Raw genomic sequence first — 14,049 nt, 5'->3', positions numbered from 1 at the left:
GTTCTTTGGAATTTGGGAACATTTTTATTACTTAAAAATACTCACAAATTAAACAGATGTAGGGCATTAATATTGGAGTTAGACATCTATTTTTGTTCTTGCCAATTAATTATAAGGTGCTGGAGTGACCGGTCCATGGGTAAAGCACGTGTACAGAATCACGAAGGCCGAGGTTTGGGTGGGCATAGCAGCTCACTGTCGTTCTAGCATTCAGCAGGCAGAGACGATGATTTCTGGCCAGGCTGGCTAGCCTGACTGGACACCAACCCTCTGTTTTCCAATCCACTGAGCAATCCAGGCTCAATGAATAAGGTGGATCTCGAGGAAGTCTCTTGAGGCTTGCATGCATTCAGGCGTGTTCACAGACACGGAAACGCACACACAAACATGCTTGGACATTCATAGACATTCATAGACATATAAACACAAATTATGGTTTATAAAATACTTATGGTGCCTTGAATTTTATTTTTAATTGGTATTTATTCCTTCTAGAATGGATGATATGACGGAGCACACAGGGTGTTACAGCCAGAGAGCTCCACAGAAACGATATCTGACGTTAGGAAAGAGCCTATTTAATTTCTCAAACTTACTCTCATTATTGGTGTGTGTGGGTGCAGGCAGGTGCGGTGTGAATGTAGAGACCAGGGCGGGGCTTTTGGGAGAGGTCATCAAACTTGCCGAGCAAGCTGCTGGATTAAGAAGAATCATTTTAATGCTAAAAATGGAAGGGCATGATCCTAGAGAAAAAGGAAATTACGAAAGAAGCAGGCGTGAGGGGCGGGCTTGTGCACGGTCGTGTATCCTCATTCCTTCAATCGCTTGACATCGTTTTCCAACTCCAATGAAGGGCATGTTGTTTTGGGTCCAAGAGACAAAGCTATGCATCCCATAGCTCGCTCTCTCAGAGTTTACACTTTCTCTCAGGGGAGGGAGAATGAAAAAATGGAGGGCCTCGTGGAGGAGCAAGTGAGCAGTGAGGGAAGCTACAGCAGGGGTTGACCAGAGATCCGAGTCCAGGATCCCCAACATAAACTCTATGTAACTCTGCAGAGAAGAGGGTGAGTTAGAAACGGACCACTTGTCTGGCCCACAGCAAGTCAGGGACAAGGCGGGCGGGGCAGCGAGCAGAAGCGTGCACCTGAAGGGTCTGTCCCGAGTGACGGTGTGCGTGGATGGGAAGGACGGGGCAGCAAGAGACCGTCAGGACAGAAGCTTATTTATTTCTGTATGTGCTGTGAAGTGGAAACTTCTAGTTTCTTTGAAAAGTTAGTCATGTTAAATATAGTTTGCTGGGGCACGCAGGTGAGAGAAAGTTTTCCTAAAGCAGACTCAGGTGAAGGAATGCTTGATGAAGGGGTATACATATGACTCCACAGACAGCGGGGAGAAGGCACTGAGTATTAGTTTGGTTTGCTTCGCCTTGCTACTCTTCACCAGTGACACACATGTATTGGTTCATCTACGTATAGTGTGGTCGAGCTCAACTAACTTGTGGTAATGCAGCCACTGAGAGAAACTCACCAAAGAGCTCCCCCGAGGTTCCTGTGGTAGCCTGCCACTTCTGAGGCCTCATCTTAGGCCAGCTAGTGAACCTAAGGGTTCCTTCAGGCGTGAACTACAGCTGCCGGTTCGTGCCCGGTGTCTGCCTGCCTAGAGGACTGGTCTGCAGCCGCCGAGTCGTATTTGGTGTTTGCTGTGGGACTGAACTGATGCCAAAGAAGATTGAGCTCGCCAAAGAACTACTGCTGAACAGGTTCCCTTCCCCGTGTACTCATAACTTTTCTCTTCCATGACCTCTGTTGGGTGGTGGGCTAGAGGAGGGGTTGAACCCTTATTAGAAGTAGGTGGCAAAAAAATTTATTCTACAATGCTATGTAGATCAGGTCATGCAATGTAGACCAGGCTGGCCTCGAATGTACTATTCTTCTGCATGAGCCCACTGAATGTGAGGAATTTAGGGTCACCTAAATGGATGGAAATCTCCCTTATCGATAGGCTTACGTCGTTTTCAGTATTGTGCTGTTGCAGACGGTGGGTGACGTCACAGTAGGATGGCTGGTGAAAAGTGGACTGGAAGTCACATGGAGGGGGATTGTGGGAGTCAGGCAGAGGGAGGAACAGGTGTGGTGTGGGGTGAGGCAGTGAGCACAGTACCAATTGTCTTGGAAACAAGGTTTAAAAAGTCAACAAAGCCAGCCTGCTGTGAGGTGTCTAGGTGGGACACCTGCTTAGTAAGTCGCTCTGATGACAATCATTGGGTTTTAATGGTTCCGTTCTCAATATGAAAAACTGTCACAGGGGTTGGGGATTTGGCTCAGTGGTAGAGCGCTTGCCTAGCAAGCGCAAGGCCCTGGGTTTGGTCCCCAGCTCCGGAAAAAAAGAAAAAAAAAAAAAAAGAAACTAAAAAAGAAAAAAAAAAAGGGTTGGGGATTTAGCTTAGTGGTAGAGCGCTTGCCTAGGAAGCGCAAGGCCCTGGGTTTGATCCCCAGCTCCGAAAAAAAGAAAAAAAAAAAAAAGAAACTAAAAAAAAAAAAGAAAAACTGTCACATATTATCAAACCGTATATTAGTATATTTGCCTGGTGAATGTTCAGTATTTGTTAAATGTTGTTTATTTTAATTGAGTCAAACACACACTAAGACAATAGTTGCTGTTTATCTTATTTAAATTTTGTATGTGTGTGTTTCTCTCTCTCTGTGAGTGTGTGTGTGTGTGTGTGTGTGTGTGTGTGTGTGTTTCAGGTGGGCTTCCTCTGTGTAGCTTTGGCTGCCCGGAACTAGCTTAGACCAGGCCGATTTGGAACTCGGAGACCTTCCTGCCTACCACTTCCTCCCAAGTGCTAGAATGAAAAGCATGCGCCACCACCCCCGGCGGTGTTGCTATTTATTTTTTAGGTACATTTTTATAGCAAAAATAAGAGAAAGTCTATTTTTAAAATTTGTTAAATTACAGTTTTGTGAGGGGGTGGAGGGGTGGGGTGTGAAGAGGGTTTGGGGTGGGGGAGCGTTGGTACAGCAGTCAATCTCAATCTCTTTTTACTGTGTAGGTCCTGGAAGTCAAACTCAGGCGCTGGCCTCGGTGGTCTTTACTCAGAGAACTCTCTAGTAAGGCTGTCTTAGGTAATGAACCAGGAGATTGACAAGAAGATGACTAATGAGACCAGAAAGAGCTGGTGAAAACAGACGTTAGCAGGAACTGTGAGGGGCTTCAGATTCAACCCGACCAAAAAAATAAATAAATAAAATAGTCAGAAATTTCCCTTGTATGAGTGCACTGAACTTGAAAAGGTAGGAGAGAAACAGGGCTTAAAATGGATTTCCTCCAAACAGATGTAATTCTGGAATGAGCCTCCTTACGGCTTCTAAAGCCCCCCAGTGCACTTTGGTGACATCGTTCCCGGATAGCAGTATTTACTACAATATCACATAGTCCCTAAGTTAAACTGTATTCTTGGCTAAATTTTGAAATCTTGGTAGAATTTTGAGGCTCCGAAATCATGGCAATAGAACAGAAATATGGAAATCTGTGACACAAAACCTTTTATAGAACTGGTCATGGTGGTGACCAGTTTGAAACCCTCTCAACACGTTTTTATTTTCAGGAACAGATCCTTTTATGCATATACAGATTTACCCTAAATTGGCAGCATATAAATGTACTGAGGAAAGGGCAAACTCACGGTACAGAGATTTTTTTTTGAAGCACATCAGTTTGTCAGATCTAACTTTCAAATGAAAATTCCCACTGGTGGTAATGAAGGACAGGAGATAGGTCAGCCAAAAGAGCTTGTGGGGACCGACACCTAACTGGCACGTCTCTGGACTAAGTGATGGAGATGTAAAGTCTTTAAACGGTGCTCATGCTCTGTGAACGAGCACGCTCATTTCCGTGTTATACTTCAAGGAAATTATTACTGATTCAGTAATAAGCATGGTAAGATAAACATGGGTTACTTTTGCTTCAAGTATCTGTCATAGAAAGAAATAATGACACTCTCACATAATGAAACACCAAAAGAGCCACAAACAATAGGACAGCATGTGTCACTAGGATTTCTAAGACCTTGATTTGTAACAGAACATTTCACTTTCCCAACCACTCTGTGAGGCACGTGCTTATTACTCGATAAGCATATCGGAGGAATATGAAGAGGGGGGCTCACTGCCTTGTTACTAACTGGAAGAACCAGGATTTCAACCTAGAAGTCCACTCCTGCCTCAACCTCTTACCCATCACAACTAAAATGACTATGTCAAGGTTCTCTTGGGGGACAAAATTTATCAAATTTATTAGAGTGGTTACAGGTTGGGGTCTGATGGTGGGCACTTCTAAACAGAAAGTCCAAGAGATTGGATGTCTCCAAAGTCCCACTTTGGTGCTGGAGTCCTAGAGAGCTGCTAGTCTTCAGTCTGTATTGGAATCCCGAAGAAGCAACAAGGCAGATGTACTTGCTAGTAAGAGTGAAGGCAAGCAGGCAAAAATCAAAAGTTTCCTCCTTCCATGTCCTTTTTTGTGGGCTGCTACCAGATTTGAACCAGATTTTCCACCTCAAATGATCCAATTGAAAAAAAAAAAAATCCCTCACAGGTGTGTGGAGTTGCTTGGGTTTTAGTTGATTCTAGATGTAGTCAAGTTGATAACCAAGATTAGCCATCACCGTAACAACGGAAGGTCTACAATGCAAGAGGTATGCAAAAGTGGAGGCATTCAGCCTCAAAGCCATTTTGATAAATGTATGTGTGCAGAATGTTAGTAAGAACCAAGAAAGAGAGCGTGACCTCTTCTCTTTGAGTTCTTCATCCTTAGTCAAAGAACTGTAGATCAAAGTATTTTTAAAATGTGCATCTATACTGAGCATATGTAGATATTCTCTTCTCCTCATCCCTAAACAGTCCAGCACAACTACTTACAAAGCATTGGCATTGTGTCTAGAGTTATGGGTCCCTTAGAGATGACCTACTGTGCACGGGTGCTGAGTGAGGCTGTGAGCAAGTGTTGTACCAGTTTTCTTGGGGAGTTGGAGCATCATCAGACTATTTTGGCACCCTTGGGGTCTTGGGACCAATTGCTAAGATGTCAGGAGCATTCACTGTCCAGCCACACACTAAATTGTTTTCTGAGTCATGGGATGCTAGGTTTTTTTGGTAAAGTCTAAATTGCCTCAAGTTCTTCTGGTACAGTGTAATGACAATTTTGGAATTTTGGTTCCTTAAAAAAAAAAAAAAACAGAAATATAAGAATGTGTTTGCTTTAATCCCAGGTGTGGGGTGTGGCACAGCATCAGATTGTCCACAGCAGGAGACTGTGATTTGCCTCGTGCTCTGTGAGGGGTGTGATTTTTCCAGCTGCAGATAGTTTTTGCAAATGAGTGACATTTGGGAACTTTTCATAGGGTATGTAAATTTTAGGACCCTGAGGGTCACGTGGGGGTGGATTGCTGGTTGTTGGTTGTGGTTTGTTAAGTAGTCTTGGGCAAAGAATCAAGAAAGGTGAGATGGCTTGGCAATTAAGAACACTGGCCGCTTTTCCAGAGATCCTGAGTTCAATTGCCAAGATGACCATCTATAAAGAGATCTGATGCCTTCTTCTGGCATGTAGGTACACATGCAAACAGAGCATGCCTTTAAAAAATACATAAATAAGATAATTTTTTTTACAAAGGCTTAAAAGAAGAAGAAGAAGAAATTAGATATCCTGACATTAAAGATCAAACTTGCCCCCCAGAAACTTAACACCTCTAATCAGCAGGAAGCAGTCGAATGGTAATAACACCTCTGCGATGGTTTGCATATGTTTGGCCAGGGAGTGGCACTATTAGAAGGTGTGGCCTTGTTGGAGAAAGTCTGTCACTGTGGGGTGGGCTTGGAGACCCTCCTCCTAGCTGCCTGAGGATGCTCAGTCTGTTCTGGCTTCCTTCGGGTGAAGATGTAGAACTCAGCTCCTCCTGCACCATGCCTGCCTGGATGTTGCCATGCTCCCAGTTTGATGATAATGGACTGAACTTCTGAACTTGTAAGCCAGCCCCATTTAAATGTTGTCCTTTATAAAACTTACATTGGTCATGGTGCCTGTTCACAGCAATAAGACCCTAACTAAGACAACCTCTTTCCAACCCCTGAATTTATTCTGAAATCTCTTTTCTTTTTCTTCTATCTTTTTTCTCTTCTATGTAGTGTTAGGGGATTGAAAGGTGGAGAAGGGTGGAAAAAAGAAGAACTCAGAAAGTAGCAAAAGATAGGCTACAAGGGGTGCCCAGACACAGGCAGACTAAATGAGAAATTTGATTTCAAATGTTGTAGAGAAACGGCAGGGGGGTTGGGGATTTAGCTCAGTGGTAGAGCGCTAAGCTGCAAGGCCCTGGGTTCGGTCCCCAGCTCCTGAAAAAAAAAAAAAAAAAAAAAAGAGAGAGAGAGAGAGAGAGAAACGGCAGGGGACAAAGGAATTTTTTTTCCAACATCAGCAAAATTTTTATTGTGACTGCTACCTCTGGGACATCCTCTGCTCTTTCCCTACTGGGGATTCTCTGGTTTTTCTACTTCTTCTTCCTATATTCTGTTTCAAAAAAGATTGGGAGAAAGGCCGTGCAACTGGAAAAATTTCAGGTGGAAAGGGAGGGGCCTGAGAAATAAAAAGTGGTTGGGCTGGGAAAACAAAAGGATTCCCTCTGCTCTCTCATTCCAGAGAGCAAAACTGGAAAAACTGTGGGTGGAGGTGGAAGTGCTAGGGAGGAGAGGAACAGAAAGGCTCAGTCCGGGAGCTTCCTGCAGGAAGAAAGAAGCAGAGAACTGGCCTCAGAGGGCAGTTGGGTCACAAAAAGAAGGCTGTAGGGGCAGGGGGAAAATCTGATGAAACAGCTCATTTAGAGCAAAAAGATTAATCTGGTTCGTTCACACCAGAGTGGGAGGTGGGGTGGCCCAGGGTTAGGAGATCACTCTCAGCTTTCTCAGTAGTTGTACAGAACATACCTGCTACTGACGGGGAACAAGGTTATGAAGAGATAGGATGGCATCCTATAGAAACAATAGACCTAAGACATTTTTTAAAAAGATTTATTCATTTATTATATATAAGTACACTGTGGCTGTCTTCAGACATACCAGAAGAGGGCATCAGATCCCATTACCAGATGGTTGTGAGCCACCATGTGGTTGCTGGGAATTGAACTCAGGACCTCTAGAAGAACAGTCGGGTGCTCTTAGCCACTGAGCCATCTCTCTAGCCCGACCTAAGACATTTTAATCAGGCCATGGTTTCATATAGAATACACACTTGGGAACTCTAAATAACTGGGCTACTCAGAATAAAATTATTCCCCAGGACAAGAAGGAATGGGTGAGAGGGGAACTAGAGACCGATCTGAAGTTCGGATGGTTAACATGGTGGGAGGAGGAAGCTGCCAGTATTGGACAGTGAAACAGAATGAGAAGAATGGATATAGTGAAAGATGGGTTGCTGAGTGAAGGGCGGTGCTTGGACAAACAGGAACAGATCCGATTTGATGGCAACTGCTGTAGAACAACATCACTTAGCGGTTTTAAGAGCTCGGAACAAAGTCGAGTTCAGGAAAAGGTCTCCCTTATTTGTAGAGGATTGTACAGGGCTCTAGAGAAGCCTTTACTGATGTTTTGCAAAGATTAGTCTAAGCTGTGAACAAAGCCACATCAGACCTCGACACAAGGCAGGTGTTGATTCAGACCTTGGCATACGAATATGCAAATACAGAATTAAAAATGTTATTAGACCATTAAAGGGGTACCACTGGTATAGATTCTAATGTGTATCATACTAATATCAGGTCAAGTCATAGCTAGAGGTCTCTGATATCAAAATGCCTGGTGCTTCAGTCGTGGGACATACCCTCATTTGCAAGAAACTAACCAATTTGCTAAAGGTCTCACATCTCAATGCCCAGTGCTTTAACTGTGGAAAATATGGTCATTGCAACAAAACTGTGAACAAGGCATCTCTAAGGGCAATGTTTCTTATAAATATAAACCAGAAAGAAGGCCTAGGCTTCCAGGGCGGTTGCAGGTGATGTGTCAAGGGTTGCCATTGGAGCGATGAGTGTAGGTCTAAGAGAGCAATCCAAGGAAATTTCTTCTGTTTATAGTTTTTTACTACACGCAGCACAATTGACTGTTTAAAACAGAAGTGGCGTGTAGCGACAACTTTAGAATTTTTTGTTTCTTTAACTGAGCTATCGTAAGAATATGTTTTTGATTTAATTCAGGTGTGGGCTGTGGGACTTTTTCAGGCTGTCAACAGTAGCTAACCATGATTTACCTCGGGCATGGTGATTTCTCTGGCTGCAGATCGTTTCTGCAAATGTGTGACATTTGGAATTCCGAGGACTTCTCAGAGGGTACGTAAATGCTAGAGCCCACGAGGTGGGCTAGGTCGTTGGTTAGTTGTTTCATGGTTTGTTAAGCAGTCCTGTGCAAAGAAACAACAAGAAGAAATGGATGGTGAAAGATCAAACTTGCCCCAAGCAACTCAACAATAATGTGGCCTCCTTTCCCACCCCTGACATTATTCAGGGGTATCTTCCATTTCCCCCTCTATCCTTTTTTCTCTCTTATCCAGTATTAAGGGGCTGAACAACTAGAAAAAGGGTGGAGAAGAGAGGAAGAAAGAAGAACCCACAAAATAGCCAAAGACAGTGCAGGCCAAGGATCTCCTGGTCTTTCTGCCTAAGGAAGCTGAAGCCTCCATGCCAACTTTGGAGAAATGTGTAAAAGGAGGAGGGCTGTTACTCTCCGGCAGAGCTTTCTCAAAACTCAGCCAAGCCATTGTAAATACGGAGAACGTGCTCTTTCAGGGTCTCTCTCCAGCTTCTAGCTCATGTCATATGCAGTCTTTCCCAGTCCCACCTTCACCACAATACCTGACAGGGCTCTGGACAAGCGAAGCACCCGGTTTTCCTCGAGAGGCTGCCACCCATAGCCACATGTGCTGTGGTCCAGGCTTAGCCAGCCCCAGACAAAACTCCATGCGTGCAACGCTCACCATTGGTTCCTGAGGGTGACTGGGCCTGGAGGCAGGACTTCGATGGCAATTAAATGAAAAGGTTGTCATTAAGATGGTTGTCCCTAAGCCACTGTGATTGGTACCAGGAAGAGCGGGAAAACTGGATGTAGAAATACATGTAAGGTGAAGATGCTGTGAAGAGACAAGAGATAGGAGGGCAGATGCAAGCCAGGGAGAGGGAAGCTGGGGCAAAGGGATATTACATAGCATAATGCTTTTTGCTGTTAAGCTCCAAAATGGATTCTACCTGACCAATCCTCCTGCATTGGTTGGTCCTGGGATACAAGGCCACAGTCTTCTGTCGTTACACATTTCCCTAGGAAAGATCAGAGTATTCCTCTGAAAGTTCCTGGCTACACACACACACACACACACACAGAGAGAGAGAGAGAGAGAGAGAGAGAGAGAGAGAGAGAGAGAGAGAGAGAGAGAGAGAGAGATCATCAGTGGTTATGGTCCTTAACGAACACTTAAGCAGTATTCATTGACGAGACCGTGTGAAGATAGTTGCTTCCACTACAGCACCCTCTGCTTGAGAGAAAGGTGGGAAGGGAAGGATTATACCTCATGCCGGGACAGCCCTCAGTTTGCATCCATCTGCGAGAAGGCAGCGCACGTTGCACGGCTGGCTTTCTGGTCCGTCACTGTGCTCCAGGGTTCTCTGCAGCAGGGTTCTCTCAGGAGGGCTGTAAGGTGGCTATTTTAATTCAAAATGAGTTACCAAACATAAGACTGCCTCAGCGTTTCCCAAGGCAGTCAGTTGCCTTGCCTCCAACCCACATCTCTACTCTTGTCTCCAATGCCTGTGCCTACGCAGCCAGATTCAAATCACCCCGAATGATGTTAGGATCTCCAACAAGAACCGTGATACTCGGCCCACAGCCCCTTACGGTTCATCCTTTCTCCTTTCAGTCCTTACAGGATTGAAACAATTTCTCCACTGTCAATGTCCGTTTCCCTTCACTCTGTGCCCTACGGTCACTAAGAAAACACATGGCAACCAGTGGTGGTGAGGAGATGGGCGAGGAATCCCTTAAACACTGCTGATGGGAAAGGAAACTGGACTGACCACTGCGGAAGTCCGTATTCTTATTTTTGAATGTTTCTTTAAAAATGAACAAGCGGTATGCCATTCCTATTTAGCCGAAAGACTCCAAGTTAACACGTGACAGAGACACTTCCCTTCAGTATGGTCTGCGGCGTCATTCACAACGGCTAAGTTACTGAACCAACCTAGGTGGCCACCAACAGAAAAATGGACAGAGAAAATGTGGTCTATATACACTATGCACAATTTGTTTAGCCATAAAGAATGAAGCTTTATCACTTGTAGGGAAACAGCTGAGACTTGAGGTAATCACGGACGTGAATTAAGCCAGTCTCAGAAAAATGTCGGACGCTGCACCACCATATACAGCCTAACTAGGATTTTCTAAAAGCACTTGCAGTTATGTCTTGAAAGGCCTAAAAGCCGCACACCAAGTCTGTGTGGGATCTAATGCAGTCCTCATCCGGGCTCAGGAGGGCGTGGTTTAGCAGGATGCCAGAGCAGTACATGATGAGTCCGCACTGGCTGCACCAATGGGGAGGGCTGTTCTTGGCTCTGCAACTCGACTCCATGACCAAGTTGCCTGCTCTTTCTGCTTAGTCGTCTTATTAGCACTGCACTAAAAGCACACATATACAGATCTACACGAATATGCATGTGTGAAATCGTATCACTTGTTACTATTTTTCTTCGTTGCAGTACTAGTGATTAATCAATCGTAGGGCCTTGCACGTGGCCGAGAAGTACTCTACCACTAGCTACTTTGCAGACCCCTTAAACTTCTCTTGAAATGAGGTATCAGTCACTTGCCCTGCTGGCCTTCGCCTGCTGGTCTTCTCCTGCTGCAGTCTTCCAAGGGGCTGAGATTACAGGTTTGAGCCAGTGACCAGACAAACTAACAGTATTTTAAAATGTATTTATCAAGGAATCCTGTGAGTGCTGGTTTTGTATATCCAATTTGCATATTCTGGGCAAGTACTGTGCCACTGAGTTACACCTCAAGCCTCAAGTTTATCTGTCTTTTGTTATTGTTTAGAGACAGGCTCTTGACAGGTAGCCCAGGCTGACTTTAGTTTCACCAACTACTTCTGCCTTCTAAGTGCTGGTCACAGGCATACATCACCCTGTCTGGCTCAAGTTTAATTTTTAATTATGCAAATATATTCGATGATGCAAACTGCTGAGTAGTTGACTAATTTAATTAGAGACATAGGAAACATTTTCCGTGTTAGCCTTTCTTGTACCCAACAGGAGTTTATTAATTTTATGTGTATGGATAAACATTATGCTTGCATGCGTGTTTGTGCATCAAGTGAAGGCAGTTGTCATGGTGGCCAGAAGCACGTGTCAGATCTCCTGGGCCAGGAGTTGTGAGCCATCATGTGGGTGCCAAGAATAGCCAGAGCTTTTAACGCGAGTTGGTGCTTCAAAACCCCCCTAATGCTAGGACACTTTAATACAGTTCCTCATGTTGTGGTGACCCCCAACCATAAATTATTTTCATTGCTCCTTTGTAACTGTAATTTTGCCGCCGTTATGAATCATAACGTAGATATCTGTGCTTTCCAATGGTTTTAGACAACCTTTGTGAAAGGATTGTTTGACCCCAAAGGGGTGGCGACTCACAGCGTGAGAGGACCCCTGCCCTGAGTCATCTCCCCAGCACCCGTGTACTTACTTTTTAAGATGTTTAATAAGGGCTGGAGGTGTAGCCGAATAAAAGAGCTCAGGGCTCTGGGTTCAATTCCCAGCACTGAAGGAATAAGTAAGTTAATAAAAAAACACTTGCTACATCTTTTGTATCCCTGAGAGGGGTGCTTGAGTGGTCCTCCTTGTTCATCCAATTGCTAGCATGTCATGTGACTTCTCATCTCCTACCCGCACTCTCCTCACCTTTCTATTACAAGGTATCTCTTCTGCCTGTCTCTGGGGCCCCTCCTAGTCAATGGGGGATTAGCTCTATTTTGCAAGGGGCACTGACCCACATGTGTCTTGGTTTTCTGGGCCTTTCCCCTCCATTTATTGTGAGGGACCAGGGCTACATCCACTGCATAGCATGGGTTCCAGCTCCTTTGGTTTGAGAAGCTATTCGTGTGGTGGCACACACCTTAAATCCCAAGACTGGGAAGGCAGAAGCAGGTAGGTTTCTGTGAGTTCAAGGTCAGCCAGTCTACATATGAAGTTCCAGACCCTGCCTCAAACACTAAACAAGAAATAAATTTGCTCACCAGTGGACTTTGAGATGAAAGGATTTTTCTTTGATTACCTGTCTGAATCGATGAGGGTCCTCAGGAGTGAAAGCGAGAAAGAAGAAACAGTATTAGAGAAATGTGGTATGAGAATAATTTAACTGTCCATCAGTGTTTGAACATGGAGGAGAGTATACAAACCAAGAGATGCAAGCTGCCTTTAATACAGAAAGGCAGGAAAATAAACCAGTCCCGAGAACCTCAGAAAGAAACACAAACACCTTGGTTTTAGTTTAATGACAGTTGGAATCTGTAGTCCTGTGTAATGATACATTTGTAGGTATTAAGTCCCACTTCTGGTGATTTATAAGAACAGCAATAGAAAACGACAATACTGGATTTTAACAAAAAAGATGGGAAAACTCATTACACTCTTAGAACAGAATCATGCTAACAATTTAAAGTTCATAAACTCCACTAGGGAAGTACTTTGATTGTACAATACTTGAATTTGTTGCATGTAATTTAAACACACACACACACACACACACACACACACACACACACACACACACACACACACACACACTCGCACACTTCCCCCACACTTCCCCCTTCTTGGGAGCTCTGCCTGCGCTCCAGGATAGGCTCAGAGATTTTCACTCAGCTCCGCCAACAGCCAGAGGCCATTTTTCCTCCCTGGAATTGCAACTACTCCCTGCAACCCCTCAGAGATAGCTTCGCCAAGCTGCCAACACCTCTTTCTCCTCCTGCCCACCTCAGTCCCACGGATGGGAGACTACTTTTATTATTTTAAAACTAGCCAGATAGCTCAATGGCTGGGCGAAGAATTTCCCGCCCTAATCTTATCAACTAGATGCCTCCCTCCGTCCTCCTCGGCCCCTGCTCAACAAGGAGGCTACAAACTCTAGGGGCCCTATGACCTACATGACTGCAGCTTCCTCCGGGATCCAAAGCCTGGTCCGAAATCCTCTTTCCCTGTGTCCCTTCCCTTCCATCCTGAAGTCCCACCCTTCCCCCTTCGCCCAGCAATTGGCTTCTGCCTCCTTTATTGACACAATCGAGAACCAATTAGGGAATCGACACCACCTCCCTCTACAGGAACAAGTACTTCCTTTTGTATTGGCCTGTTTTCGTTTACACTGCAGTTCTACTGCACAGAGTGGGGAGTGGGGAGCCCTGAATGAATGATGTCTTGAATGGATCTATGTTGTTGTCATGGCATGACTGTGTTAAGGAATCCCACGCCTCAGCCCAGAGGGCAAATGATCCAAGTGTGGATGTTGATAACATGTGCAGAAAATGTTCACCGTAGCTTTCTCATCCTGATTATTTATTGCCTGAAGACTCCCCTGTATACTGTGCCTACTGAGATTAGCTAAACCTCTCTCTCTCTCTCTCTCTCTCTCTCTCTCTCTCTCTCTCTCTCTCTCTCTCTGTGTGTGTTTGCATGCGCATGTTGCATTTAATAACCCCACTTCCATGTTTAATTGAAAACAAACACGCTGTCCTTCTGGGGTACTGTGGCTTCCCTATGGGGGAGCCCAGTGTACCGGATCCCAGCTTTTGAGTGTCCATAACTTCCTATTTCTCATTTACTCACTGTGCGGATAGGTCAATCCCTGGAACGGTGTGAGGGTACAGGCAGGAGTCGCTTCTCTCTGCCTATTTACTAATTCATTTGTTTGCATTATTATAAGTTCATAGCTTTTCCTTTCCAGAGTTTACAATCCATTCCCAGCATTAGTTTCTTAACTT

At 44.7% G+C, this 14,049-nt stretch overlaps 1 long non-coding RNA gene across 50 annotated transcripts; it reads right to left on the bottom strand.

The window, feature by feature from the left end:
• Positions 1-4,267: 4,267 nt before the first annotated feature.
• On the bottom strand, positions 4,268-13,292 carry LOC148005665 (uncharacterized). Of its 50 annotated transcripts, none has more exons than XR_015620643.1 (9): positions 13,219-13,292; positions 12,472-12,530; positions 12,310-12,368; positions 11,760-11,834; positions 9,598-9,730; positions 9,281-9,386; positions 9,013-9,165; positions 8,290-8,439; positions 4,268-5,214 (listed from the first exon to the last, which is right to left on the bottom strand). It is a non-coding gene; the product is annotated as an uncharacterized LOC148005665 (long non-coding RNA). The 50 variants fall into 50 exon arrangements; XR_015620680.1 differs by having other exon boundaries at positions 4,268-5,627; positions 8,891-9,165; positions 9,281-9,349; XR_015620662.1 differs by having other exon boundaries at positions 8,891-9,165; positions 9,281-9,349.
• Between the last annotated feature and the right edge of the window lie 757 nt (positions 13,293-14,049).

The sequence above is a fragment of the Rattus norvegicus genome, chromosome 5 (genome assembly GCF_021556685.1).
Source record: "Rattus norvegicus strain SHRSP/BbbUtx chromosome 5, alternate assembly SHRSP_T2T, whole genome shotgun sequence".
Classification (NCBI taxonomy): Eukaryota; Metazoa; Chordata; class Mammalia; order Rodentia; family Muridae; genus Rattus; species Rattus norvegicus.
Note: the sequence above shows the minus strand (reverse complement) of the source record. Positions and strands in the feature narration are given on the sequence as shown.